A 14,453-nucleotide genomic window follows, 5' to 3' on the forward strand; every position below is an offset into this window, starting at 1 on the left:
TACTGCTACAAAATACTTTGGGTTATTTTGTTATGATGGTAAAGTCTAATATTAAAGGAATGAAGGCTTGGTTCCTGGCTGCATCCCTGACATTCTGCTAAAATTCCAGAACTGTCTTTGGATAAGTCAAGGGTTTATATTTAGAACCCTTATCTCCAAAATAAGAACCATAGTGCCTATGGTAGTTGATTTTTATGAAAACAATATAAAATAAAGTAATATTTGAGGGACAATTTTAGCTGTACATCTTATTATATAGGTATTGAAATTAATTTACAATAGCACAATAATTTGTTCCACCTTTGAGGTTTCTAATGAAAAAAAATATCAATTGAACTTACAGACTACTTCAGTGATGTTCAAAAAGATTGTTAATTTTGCTCATTCCTACAAGTCAAGAAACTATCATCATCATTCAGTTCAGTTCAATTCAGTCGTTCAGTCGTGTCCGACTCTTTGCGGCCCCATGAATCACAGCACGCGAGGCCTCCCTGTCCATCACCAACTCCCAGAGTTCACTCAAACTCATGTCCATCGAGTGGGTGATGCCATCCAGCCATCTCATCCTCTGTCGTCCCCTCCTCCTCCTGCCCCCAATCCCTCCCAGCATCAGAGTCTTTTCCAGTGAGTCAACTCGTCTCATGAGGTGGCCAAAGTATTGGAGTTTCAGCTTTAGCATCAGTCCTTCCAGTGAATACCCAGGACTGATCTCCTTTAGAATGGACTGGTTGGCTCTCCTTGCAGTCCGAGGGACTCTCAAGAGTCTTCTCCAGCACCACAGTTCAAAAGCATCAATTCTTCGGCACTCAGCTTTCTTCACAGTCCAACTCTCACATCCATACATGACCACTGGAAAAACCATAGCCTTGACTAGACAGACCTTTGTTGGCAAAGTAATGTCTCTGCTTTTTAATGTGCTTTCTAGGTTGGTCATCACTTTCCTTCCAAGGAGTAAGCATCATTGGTGCTTTGCTTTTCGTTTATAATAGTATTTCTTTAAAAATCAGAAGAGGTGGAACTTCCTTGCTGGTCCAGTGGCTAAGAATCTGCCTGCGAATGCAGGGGACATGGGTTCCATCCCTGGTCTAGGAACTAGGATTCCACATGTTGTAGGGCAGCTTAACCCATGTGCCACAACTACTGAACCCAAGCACTGCAACTACTGAAGCCCACTCACCTAGAGCTCGGGCTCTCACAATAAGATAAGCTACTGCAACAGGAAGCCCACAGTACCGCAACAAGAGAGTAGCCCCTGCTCACCACAGCTAGAGAAATCACACGGACAGCAATGAAGAGCCTGTGTGCTGCATCAGAGACCCACTACAGCCAAAATTACATTGAAAAAAAATTCTGGAGGGAATTCCCTGGTGGTCCAGTGACTGGGGCTCTGGTTTCCACTGCAAGGAAGAACAGCTCTATCCCTGGCTGGCGAACTAGGCATGACCAAAAAATAATCTGGAAAAGGTCAAGCATACAGAGAAGTATAACAATATAATGAGTCACTGCATGCTACCACACAGATTTGTTAAATCTCCATTTGTTATATATTTGGGTAATATCTTACAGATTAACCCAAACAATCCAATACATTAGAAAATAGTTTTTTAAGTAAAATATTATAGACAGAGTAGAAGCCCCTATGTATGTCTTCCTTAACGCACTTTCTACATATCCTACCCCATAAGTAACCATCTTGAATTTGGTGTTTATTCTTCCCATGCATGTTTTATATTAATATAATTAATATAATATAATATAATATAATTAATGCATGTGTATAAATTGCTGAGCCATTTATAGTTTTACTTTGCAGATTTTCAAACCTAATGTAAACATAGCATATTGAGTGTAGCACTCTGAAAGTTTTTTTTGTACATTTTTGAGATTCTTACTTGTTCCATTTTGCTTATTTTACGTATTTGACTGCTATATGATATTACACTGTATGAATAATCCACCATTTACTTATCCATTTTACTGTCGATGGATATTTAAATAATTTACATGTTTTTAGTGTTAGTAAAAAATGCAGCTGTGAACATACTTTTACATTTTCTTCCTGTGTGCATGCATTTCTTCAGGTATTCTTTACGGTGTAAGAGTGGGATTTTTGGACTCTGCCATATTGTGGTCTCAACATTGCTAGGGATTACTGCTCTCCTCAGTGGAGTACCAATTTATAGCAGAGTGTAAGTGTTCTCCTTGTTCCATATCTTCATCAACACATGCTATTATGGAATTTATACCAGTATGGTAAATGAAATGGTATCTGATTTGCATCCTAAATTAATAAGAGTAGCATCCTTTTATGTGTTTAGATGCCATTTGAGTTTCTTCATAAATTGCTTGTTCATACTCTTTGCCTATTTTCCTTATGTAAATATTAGTTGTCTTTTTCTTATGAATTTATAGGAATTCATTACATATTCTATAAGTTACTGTTTTGTTGATTATATGTTTTGCTGTTATTTCTTCTGGTAGTAGCTTAAACATTTTCACTCTATGTCTTTTGTGGTAAAGAAGTTTTAAATTTAATTTAGTCAAGTTAATCAGTTTTTAAATCAGTTCTTTATTTTTTAATTGGAAGATAACTGTTTTACAATATTGTGTTGGTTTCTGCCATACATCAACATGAATCAGCCATAGGTATACATATGTCCCCTCTCTCTTGAACTTTCCTCCCACCCCATCCCACCCCTGGAGGTTGTCACAGAGAACTGCGTCACACAGCAAATTCCCACTGGCTGTCCATTTCGCATATGGTAAAGTGTATGCTTCAGTGCTGCCCTTTCACTTCTTCATATTCCCTCCTTTCCCCTCTATGTCCGCAAGTCTGTTCTCTATTTTTGCATCTCCATTGCTCCCCTGCAAATAGGATCATCAGTACCCTTCTAGATTCCATATATATGCATTAATATATGATACTTGTTTTTCTCTTTCTGGCTTAAATTCACTCTGTATAATAGGCTCTAGGTTCATCTACCTCATTAGAACTGACTCAAATGCATTCCTTTTTATAGCTGAGTGAAATTCCATTGTATATATGTACCACAACTTCTGTATCCATTTATCTGTCAGTGGACATCTAGGTTGCTTCCATGTCCTATCTGTTGTAAACAGTGCTGCAATGAACATTGGGGTACATGTGTCTTTTTCAATTACGGTTTCCTCAGGGTATGTGCCCAATAGTGGGATTATTGGGTCATACGGAAGTTTTATTCCTACTTTTGTAAGGAATGTCCATACTGTTCCTGTTAGCGGCTGTATCAGTTTACATTCCCACCAACAGTGCAAGAGGGTTCCGTTTCTCCACAGCGTCTTCAGTATTTGTTGTTTATAGATAGATTTTTTTATGATTGCCATTTTGACTGGTGTGAGATGATACCTCATTGTAGTTCTGATCTGCATTTCTCTAATAATAAATCATTTCTTTTCTTTATAATTTTCATTGGAAACCAAAATTTGAGCAGTGGCAGTATAATAGAATGGTTAAGACCATGAACTCTGGAACCACTCTGCTTGAGTTCATATCTCTCTTCATTTACTTATTGGCTATAAAACTTTGGCAAGTTACTTGATACCTCTCTGCCTTTCTCATCTGTAAAATGAGAATGATAATGGTAGTATATTCATAACCTAAGGTTGCTGTGAGGATTAAATTAGTCAATACATGTCATATGTTTGCAGCATGCCTAATAAAGTATTATCACCAAATAAACATTACCTTTTATTATTAACATTATTAACTTTACTTTTATTCCCTCCAATTTTATAGCGATTCTGTACTACCTTTATAGTTAGAAAAAAATTTAAGAACTAAAGCAAGTTTATTTGATTATCTATTTCATCTAATGAATTGTGAACCATGAATTCAGGGAGAAAGAAAAGAAGATTGAAAGAATGGTTTTGTGTCTTTCCTGGGTACTCTGTTGAAGAAGTGACTCCTTCCAGTTCCACCTTGCTGGCACCACTTGAGAAATCAGAGTGCAGAACAGTTTAGGGACCTTGAGGACTTCAGAACCAACCAGCTCAGCCTCCATTCATCTCTCCACCCATCCTTCAATAAGCATTTATTGAAGGCCCACTGTGTATCCTGCACTAAATTGGTTATTTATGGTGTGACTGTCTTAATTTTCTTAATATAGGTGGTACACTTTCAAGTGTAAAGTTTATGGAAATAGTTTATAAATCTGGGGTCATGAAAAGTGTACTGAACTAGACAGAAGTCAGGTGAAAAGAATTCTATCACAAATCAGCTGTGGGACTTAGTTAAGACGTGACCCTCCCTGAGTGCAGTATCCTGATTTGTGAGGTGAGGAGGGTGAGGAGGTGATCTCTATAAACCCCCTTTCTCCTAGGATATATAATGATTCTTGCCACTGTGCCTTTCTTTTAGCATAGATTATCAATAGTATATTTAAAAGACATGGATTTGTGGGTCTGCACCCTATAGGAAATCCACAGAAATCTAAACGCTGCATATGGATATGCAGTAAACCTGTGACCAATGGTTTTCCACCAGAGTAGAGATCACAGTTAAAAGACAGCGCTTAAGGAAAGAATCCCAGAGTTAATTTTCAACTAAGAATTGTTCAGTAGCCTCATCATAACAATCAGGCTGTAAAAGCAGAACTTGAAGGTGTTAGTGGCTTACCTGTATATTATGTATTTTGTCATTAACAAGCCAACTATCAAGTGATACTAGTGGGGCACCCTGCCTTAAAGTTATGGTGTCCATCTGGAGAAACTTAAAACATCCACTTTCAAAGTTTTAACAAGTCATGTAGTATCTTTTCTCTATAATTCATGTTCATTCTGACTTTCCTCCATCACACATTTATTTCCTCTATTAGCTGCTAGAGATCAACAGTGATGGTGGTGATGGAGGTGGTAATGTTGATGATAGCTAATCCTTAATGAGACGTTACTACATGCCAGGCATTCTTCTAAGCGTTTTACATGTATTAACTCATTCATTTCTCCCCAACAACCCTATGAAGTGTGGGGATGTCATTTTCTCTATTTACAGCGAAGAAATGGAAGCACCAATGAAGGCTGCACAGCTAGTAAGTGGAAGAACTGGGATTTGAATCCAGACAACCTGGCTCTACTACCTGTGCTCTTAAACAATCACGTCTCACGCTATTATGCTGCACTGCCAAGGACAGGTGGCTATGAACACCCTGTCTGAGATGGATACCGGCACCATGTGTGAAAAGTGCTTGGAGCCTTGCTGAAGAGATTACTTATCAATGATTACAGTAGAGACGAACGGTGATCTGTGGCAGTAGTTGTCACTGACTGTCCACTGCTTGGCCTTCCCTGGTGGCTCAGCTGGTAAAGAATCAGCCTGCTGTGCAGGAGACCTGGGTTCGATCCCTGGGTTGGGAAGATCCTCTGGAGAAGGGAACAGCTACCCACTCCAGTATTCTGGCCTGAAGAATTCCATGGCGTGTATGTCCATGGGATCACAAAGAGTTGAACATGACTGAGCGACTTTCACTTTCACTCCACTACATATCCAGGAAAGGACTTATTTATTTGATAAATGCAAAGGCATAAAGGGAGTATATTTTTATGTAGGGATAATAGGATATATAGAATTTTTGACTGTAGAAAGCCCCATTATGTGTATATTTATGTACTAATATATAATGTTCCTATACTAGCATATTAATATATGCTATGTACCTTATGAAAAGCATATTCAAAAATGAAAAGGAAAAATACTAGTAAAAAATAAGAAATCCAGTTTTTTTTTCTCCCACCCCATTGGATTATCTTGATCACCTCAGGGAGATCATTACTCTGGCCTATAGGAATAATGGAAGGTTGTTAATGTAGAGTAGATATGTTTAAAACACTTAAATGTTATATACCACTTTGTTTATATAAATGTTCTCACATGAAGGACAAGGCCTTCAGTTTCTTCTGTCTAATATTAATATCTAATACATTCAGGTGTCCCATGGGATTTCTGACCTGGTGTTTCATACCTAATGGCTATTCAAGAAAATGACTGATTTGTTCCTTCTACGTTGAGGCTGATCGACAATTTAGGTAACATTGCTAAATAACAGTGGCTCAAACCTCTGTAGGTCACTCTGCATTTTCAGTCATCTTGCAGCTCAACTGGGTGTGAATGGGCTAAGATGGGCTCACTCTGTATCTGACTCTCAGCTAGACAAACTTGATCTCAGCTGGGTCATCTCATCTCTGCTCCACATGGGCTTTCAGCCTCTGGTGGGCTGGACCAGGCTTCCCCGTAGAGCGGACTCAGGGCAGCATCCCAAGAATGTGATGAACAGTGACCTGTGGCGGTAGTTGTCATCGACTCTGCCCTGCATCGCTTATTCTCCCCTACTCCAAGTCTTCAGATTTTTGGTAAAAGAGCATTACAAGGCCACCCCAAATTCAGGAAGTGGGGAAATAGATTCCACTTCTTGATGGAAGAAGCTGCAGAGTCACATTGCAGAGGACTGGGAAGAATTAACTGCAGCCATCTTTGAAAAACTCATCTGTCACACTTAGAGATTCATGTGAAAATCACATGGAAGCCTAGTTTAAAAGAGAGGTAAAATGTGTTTGATTCTTTACTTCCTTTAGTTTCCTGGAAACGTAGGGTTATTTTTGTGACTTCTATGATGCATTCCTGTGCTTTCATCTTACCCAGGTAGTCAAATGTGGAACAATAATAGCCTGATAAGAATCAACTTGTATTCTGTTACTATTCAATAAGGATTCCTCTGTCACCATTAATCTTATCCAAGGTATGCCTTCCAGAATTCCAAGATAATGTAAGTTTCTGTTTAGCAGGGTAGCTTGCTAAGCATTGCTCATAAGTAGTGCTCTTTAAGTTAAAGGCAAGTCTGAACTACTACAGGGCTTCCCAGGTGGCACTAGTGGTAAAAGAACCCACCTGCCGATGCAGGTTAGACGTAACAGATGCAGGTTCCACCCCTGGGTCAGGAAGATCCCCTGGAGGAGGGCATGGCAACCCACTCCAGTATTCTTGCCTGGAGAATCCCCATGGACACAGAGGAGCCTGGTGGGCTGCAGTCCATAGAGTTGCACAGTTGGACACGACTGAAGCAGCTTAGCATGAAGCACAAACTGCGACAGAAAACTGAGTGAGTCTCCATATACGCACTGTCTTCCCTCACCTCATTCTTTTTTTATAATTGAGTTATAACTGATGTATAATATGTTACATGTGTGAAATATAGTGGTTCATCATTTTTAAAGGTTGTATTCCATTTATAGTTATTATTAAATATTGGCTGTATTCCTCCTCACCTCACTGTTAAAGTGAGTTGAGTGAAATCCTCCAGGAGTGCACAGATCATTTGCCAATGATGATATTTATAAGTGATTTTTTTAAAAAAGGAATGAGCTGAAACATTTTTATGTTATGTTTATCCTTTTTAAATTGTTTAGAGTTTTTCTGAAACCATCTATCTTCTTTGGGGACTAGGGAAAATAGCTTCAGCATTCTTGCTGGTGCTCAATTGGGTTTAACAGACCCTTCGTTTGCAGACTTCGGGTTGACCGTGGAGTGTGTGTCTCCGCGTGTTTACAGTGGTGGAGTTTCCTTACTCTTCTGCCAACAACCACAAAATGATCAGTAATGAGAAGTAATTAAGTATCGAGAGGAAGAAAACAAAGACATGAATTTCATGATACTCTCATGCTTTGTATTATCAGTGACTTCATTGTTTCTCTTGGCAAATTTTTTATGCATCTGTGTTTGGCCCAGGGGTGGGTACTGAGGAAAAGAAAAATTTTGTAATAGCAGCGGTGGTTTGGGATTTTTCAGGTTACAAAGGGGAAAAAATGGAATGGAAAATTGCTTTTGTTTATAACAAATCATGATGCCTTATTCTTTTCATAACTGTCACTAGTAACATAATGCCTGATGGCTTTGCAAAGAGGAAACCTGCCTAGTTGTCAAGTTTAACACAGCCTAATGTGCTGATTATCTGTGACTCTCGGAGCCATAGAATGGCAGCCTTCAGAAATGTAAGAGAGTGATAGACTAGGAATCAGGAAACAGGACTTTTGATCTCAGTTCTGCTTTTAACTAGCTAGGCCCTGGGTCGCAGCTCGTAAAATAAGGATATTGGGCTGGGTTGGCCACATGAGGTCATTCAGGATGAAATAAAATTTCTTTCCCGTGACCTCTACCCTGGTCCTCACTTGCTGATGGGTCCCGCTTACTACAGAATTTGTGCCTGAGACTAGATGATCTCTGAGGTCCTGGGACTTCCCGCTTTAGAATTTTGTGCTTCTCTGTTGTCTTGTATCTATGGATACAAATACAGTGCAGTTGGCCCTGAGAAGCAGATTCTGCTTTGTTTTCCTATGCAGTGACCTCGGTCAGTTTTTCTTTGGCGTAAGCTGGTTGAAATCGTGATATATTTTGGTAAGGATGTATTCATGCAGAAGAAGGACAAATAGAATTTTTTGCAATTATTTACTTAATTTCGTTACAGGAAATAGCCAAATGTCAATTGAGGCCCATTCTAACTACCACCTCCCCCCAGTGTACAAGCCCCTAGCCAACTCCTTAGTATAAATGTTGAATTTTCTTAATCATTCTTTCTTTGTATAACAAAAACTGCTTATTCTACATAATTGGATGCTACTTAGACATAATTTAGTCTCTGCATACCTGTTTATTTCCATGTTTAAATGGTAGAAAGAGGTTATTTGGCTGTATAAAAGAACTTCAGAATGCCTCAGTGAAAGAAATTGGTTGTGGTCTTGATCATTTACTATATCATCAGGGTATCCAATCAAAACTACTCCAATTTAAAGAAGAAAATAACAATGATAGCTTACGTTAATTCAGTACTTAGCAAATAAGTACTAAATGCTTTCTTTTGATTAACTCCTTTAGTCTTCTCAAAAACTTTTTCTCTGTTTTGCGATAGAGGAAACTGAGGCATAGCTGCTAAGTAACTTGCTGAAGGTCATACTGCTAGAAAGTAGCAGAGCCAGGTCCCAGCATGGGCATCTGGCTTTAGAATTCAGCAAATCACTATGCTGTATCTACTTAGGGTCTCATAAGAAGGTATACTTAGTAAAGGAAAATATCCTGCTTCAACATTGTTATTCAATAAACATTTATGAAGTACTTTCTATATCGGTTATCATATTTGCTAATTTGTGCAAGCTTATTTTTGTATCTAGACTAATGTCTGTTTTGTTGATATGAGTACAATTAATTCTGGCTACCCAGAATTACACAAAAATATGAATATTAATGAATTCACAACTTCTGGCCCTTTCAGCAATTGGTCTATTCAGTAAAGATGTTTTGTTTTCATACATCATTTATGTGCAGAAACTAAGCCACAAAGTGGCTTTTCTCAGATACTTTGCTGGCATCTTGGGTGTGGGCAGAGGGAGCATGGCAAGAAAGACTGTGAGATTATGGGATCAAATGGATCTGGATTTGAGTCACTGCTCCAGCATGTTAACTCTGTGGCCTTAAACAACTTACTATAGCTCTGTGAGCCTTCAGATGTAAAATGGAGATAATGCTACCTGGTAATGAGTTCATTGTTCATGCTCTGTGAGCTTAGGGTCCCTGTTCATGTCTGTCTCTTTAGTATTCAACAGAGTTGAACCTCAGCAGGGATTCATTTGAATGACTAAATCATGCAGTCCTCGATAGAGCTGATTGGCTCCTAAGTATCAATAGGGACTGCCTAATAGTAAAGATGAGTCATCTGTGAACCACAGGCTAGAAATTCAGAAAAATGGTACTGAGAAGCAGCTAATATGTATAGACCTCTTACCACATGCTGGGTGCTACCTTAAATGCTTTGTGTATGTCATCATTTAATCTTAAAGAGTTTTACCCTTAGTAAAGACTGTAGGAAAGGGCATGGTAAAGCTAAACTAAGGGTGGAGACTCTCAAAGACAAAAGTTAATATCAATATGAGGGTAGTCCCCTTCATGATTCACCGCCTTGTAGTGGCAAAAGGACGTAGTGCTGTGCATGGCCACCTCAGACAGATGGCTTATAGTGAAGAGTTCTGACAAAATGTGGTCTGCTGGAGGAGGAAATGGCAGTCCACTGCAGTATTCTTTCCTGGAGAATCCCATGAACAGTATGAGAAGGCAAAAAGATATGACCCTTGAAAAATGAGCCTCTCAGATCAGAAAGTGTCCAGTGTCCTATTGGGGAAGAGCAGAGGGCAATTAGTAATAGCTCCTGAAAGAATGAAGCGGCTGGGCCAAAGTGGAAACAACGCTTGGTTGTGGTGAAAGTAAAGTCCGATGCTGTAAAGAACAGTGTTGCATAGGAACCTGTAATGTTAGGTCTATGAATCAAGGTAAACTGGACGTGGTCAAACAGGAGATAGCAAGAGTGAACATGGACATCTCAGGGAATCAGTGAACTGAAATGGACAGGAATGGGCAAATTTAATTCAGATGACCATTATATCTACTACTGTGGGCAAGAATCCCTTAAAAGAAGTGGAATAGCACTCATAGTGAACAAAGAGTTCAAAATGCAGTACTTGGGTGCAGTCTCAAAAACGACAGAATGATGTTGATTCATTTCCAAGGCAAGCCAGTTCAACATCACAGTAATCCATGTCTGTGCCCCAGCCACTGATGCCAAAGAAGCTGAAGTTGACCAGTTCTATGAAGACCTACAAGACCTTCTAGAACCAACACTAAAAAAAGATGTCCTTTTCATCAAAGGGGATTAAGATGCAAAAGTAGGAAGTCAGGAGACACCTGGAACAACAGGCAAGTTTGGCCTTGTAGTACAAAATGAAGTGAGGTAAAGGCTAGCAGAGGTTTGCCAACAGAATACACTGCTCCTTGGAAAGAAAGCTATGACAAACCTAGACAGCATATTAAAAAGCAGAGACATCATTTTGCCAACAAAGTTCTATGTAGTTAAAGCTCTTTTCCAGTACCCACGTACAATGTGAGAGTTGGACCGTAAAGCTGAGCACCAAAGATCTGCTGCTTTCAAATTGGGGTGCTGGAGAAGACCCTTGAGAGTCCCTTGGACTGCAGGGAAATCAAACCAGTAAATCCTAAAGGAAATCCACCCTGAATATTCCTTGGGACTGATGCTGAAGCTGAAGCTCCAGTACTTGGGCCACCTGATGGGAGGAGTCATCTCATTGGAAAAGACCCTGATGCTGGGAAAGGTAGAAGGCAAAAGGAGAAGGGGGCAGCAGAGGATGAGATGGTTAGATAGCATCACCTCACCAACTCAACGGACATGAATTTAATCTAACTCTGGGAGATAATGAAGGACAGGGAAGCCTAGTATGCCACAGTCCATGGAGTCGCAAAGAATCAAACACAACTTAGTAACTGAACAACAATCAGGGTGGTGCTGGTACCTACACAAAGTTTAGTGTGTGTGTTTGCACACATGTGGGTGGAGAAGGGACACTCGGTCCCCAGGACTTACTAGAAAATTGCAGTTACAGTCACTGAATGTTCAGAGCCTTTATCACATGTGCCCTGACCCTTTGTTCGGTCTTACCCTCACCTCCCTGATTACAGGCTCACATGCATAAAATGAGTTCAGCATCCGCCGCACTCCTTTTTATTTGACGGCACCTTGAACAGTCCTTAGTCCTGTTTTTATGTCTGTGACATAATGCAGTGCCGTTTAAACTCGTTTGTAGGAAGTTTGGGGGATGAACTGTTTTGATGGCAAGATGGCTGCATAATGCACAGTGAGTCTGTGCTGACTGGAGGACGCTCTTCGTCAAGGGACAACCTTGAAAGTGATTCAGTGCCTTAAGTTTGAATGATTTAACATTTAGGGAGCAGGCTGTCGGCTAGCTTTACATTTCCACTTGGATTTCCCCCTCTCTCTGTGTGGATGCATAAAGCTATAACTTAGTTCCCTGAAAGGGGAATGGAAAGAGAAGTAGTAAGATTATGGGGTTCTCAGCAGAGCTGGTTGAGCCCTTAATATTAACTGTCTCATGGTAAATGTGATTCATCTATGAAAATACTGGTTATAAATAGATGTTAATAGTGCTCAGTTGCAGATCAGCCAGGTTGTGCTTGCATGGCCACATTTGGGAAAAAAATCCTGTTGAGTCTTTTATTTGGTTTCTCTTAAAATGAAAAAATAAAAGTTTGTTTCCTTTTATTGCCCTAGTCACCCACATTTGAAGACACTAAACTCAGCCAGCTACAGCAGAGCTATCTGATGGCTAAAAAAAGACACATTGAAAACCAGATAACCTAATTTAGCAATGGCCCCCCTTTATCTTTTTCTTCCATTTTCAGTAAAAGTCATTGAAACATTCCCTTAACGGTGTTTTTACTTGTAGGGAAGGCTGAATAGGGCTTCAGAGAGGCGAATAGAACTTGGGGATCTGTGATTCAGGTCCATATTCTTAAGAATTCTGATTCCTAAAAGAAATTCAGGGTTACTTTCACCTCAGATGTGAAGTTCAAAAGGCAGTTCAGTCATCTCATCCATCTCCCATAGGATCAGTCGGTTCTGTCAGTTCAGTCGCCCAGTCGTGTCCGACTCTCTGCGACCCCTTGAACCGCAGCACACCAGGCCTACGTGTCCATCACCAACTCCTAGAGTCCACCCAGACCCACGTCCACTGAGTCAATAATGCCATCTAACCATCTCATCCTCTCTCATCCCCTTCTCCTCCTGCCCTCAATCTTTCCCAGCATCAGGGTCTTTACAAATGAGTTAGCTCTTCTCATCAGGTGGCCAAAGTATTGGAGTTTCAGCTTAAACATCAGTACTTCCAATGAACACCCAGGACTTATCTCCTTTAGGATGGACTGGTTGGATCTCCTTGCAGTCCAAGGGGCTCTCAAGAGTCTTCTCCAATATCACAGTTCAAAAGCATCAATTCTTTGGTGCTCAGCTTTCTTTATAGTCCAACACTCACATCCATACATGACCACTGGAAAAACTATAGCCTTGACTAGATGGGCCTTTGTTGACAGAGTCAACATAGTATCAGGCACTAGGTATTTTCTGTGCCCATCTGTGCCATTGTTACACAGCTCTAAGTGTCTGAGGGCTTCCCTGGTGGCTCAGATGGTAAAGAATCTGCCTGCAATGTGGGAGACCCAGGTTCGATCCCTGGGTGGGGAAGATCCCCTGGAGAAGGAAATGGCAACCCACTCCAGTATTCTTGCTGGAGAGTCCCATGGACAGAGGAACCTGGTGGGCTACAGTCCGTGGGGTCATGAAGAGTCGGACACAACTGAGCCACTAACGTACACAAGTGTCTCAAAGTGCTTCCTTGTGAGCTGAAATACAGCTCCCAGGATCTTTATTCATTTATCCTACTCCTGCCTCCAGAGCTAAGTCAAGCAAGGCTACTTCTCTTGCCACATTGTGGCCCTTCAGTGGGAAGTACTCTGTTCTTTTTTCCAGATGTAACACTCACCACATCTCAGTTGTGTGGTTTAGTCTCCCTCATCCAACACACTATCTCACCACACATTTTGATTGCACCCTTGAGAATTACGCTTCATTAGGTTAGGTGTTTCTTAAAGAAATGCATAGCGTTGGGCATGATTTCCCAGAAAATAAACACAACTAAAGTAACGAAATGGTAAGAGTATATACTTAGGGAAGACCTCTGTCTTCTGATATTGGATCTCAGTATAGATCAAATAATTTGATAGTAGACATTTAATGAAGACTTATTCCAGTTTTGCTTATCAGATGAGTGCTTATAATACCTTTCATGTGTACATTGCTCTTTATATCAGTAAATAGATAATTATTCACCCTGTTTTTCAAGATGAGGAGTTCAAGTTTCAGAAAGCTTAAATAACTTTGGTTAATAAACCTTGGGCCAAACCTGAAAACTCAGGCATTCTGACACCCCTTTCTCTCCAGTCTCATGCTAGATTTATCAACACTGTACTTTTTTATGAGCTCAAATGTGTTCTTTGGTTGCTTGTCCACAAAGTGCTAGAGTCAGAGAAGCTGCTATGCTGTAGATACAGAATAAACAGCCTGCCAATGGGGTCTAATAGAGCAGACTTACATCATGGCTTTTCTTAGCTGTGTGTTCTGAAGAAAGGACAAAGAGAAATATAAAAATCTCCAAGTATAAATAGTTGATTTATCCAAGTTTTCCATTACAAATCAGTGGCTCTTTAAATATTCTTTTCTCATTTAAGGTTGACACAGGGCTGGGAATATTTTCCAGATCTTTGTGGAATAGAAGAGAAGAAGAAAATTATTTTCATATAGTCCAAGTTAACTTTAAGTGCATTTTTAAAATGCCACACTCCCAGCACTAGATCAGAGCTCTTGAAAATCATATGATTCTTTTAACAGTTTTCAAACTACATCACTTTTCATATTTCTTCCAAGTTTGCTCTCTGTTTTTTCTTAGAAGCATGGTGATATTGAGCCAGTCACTTAACCTTTCTATTCTCTTTGAATTTTTGTCTCTTTGGCTTT

General features: G+C 39.9%; 2 protein-coding genes across 3 annotated transcripts in view; one reads left to right on the top strand and one right to left on the bottom strand.

Moving 5' to 3' along the window:
- The window catches only part of CMSS1 (cms1 ribosomal small subunit homolog), a 398,128-nt gene that overhangs the window by 128,925 nt on the left and 254,750 nt on the right, over positions 1 to 14,453 (top strand). The gene's annotated exons all lie outside the window — the stretch shown is intronic.
- Positions 1 to 14,453, bottom strand: part of FILIP1L (filamin A interacting protein 1 like) — a 312,484-nt gene that overhangs the window by 122,232 nt on the left and 175,799 nt on the right. The window lies entirely within an intron of this gene.

This window comes from Moschus berezovskii, chromosome 1 (assembly GCF_049115385.1).
Source record: "Moschus berezovskii isolate FMDL1 chromosome 1, NW_MosBer_1.0, whole genome shotgun sequence".
NCBI classification, from domain to species: domain Eukaryota; kingdom Metazoa; phylum Chordata; class Mammalia; order Artiodactyla; family Moschidae; genus Moschus; species Moschus berezovskii.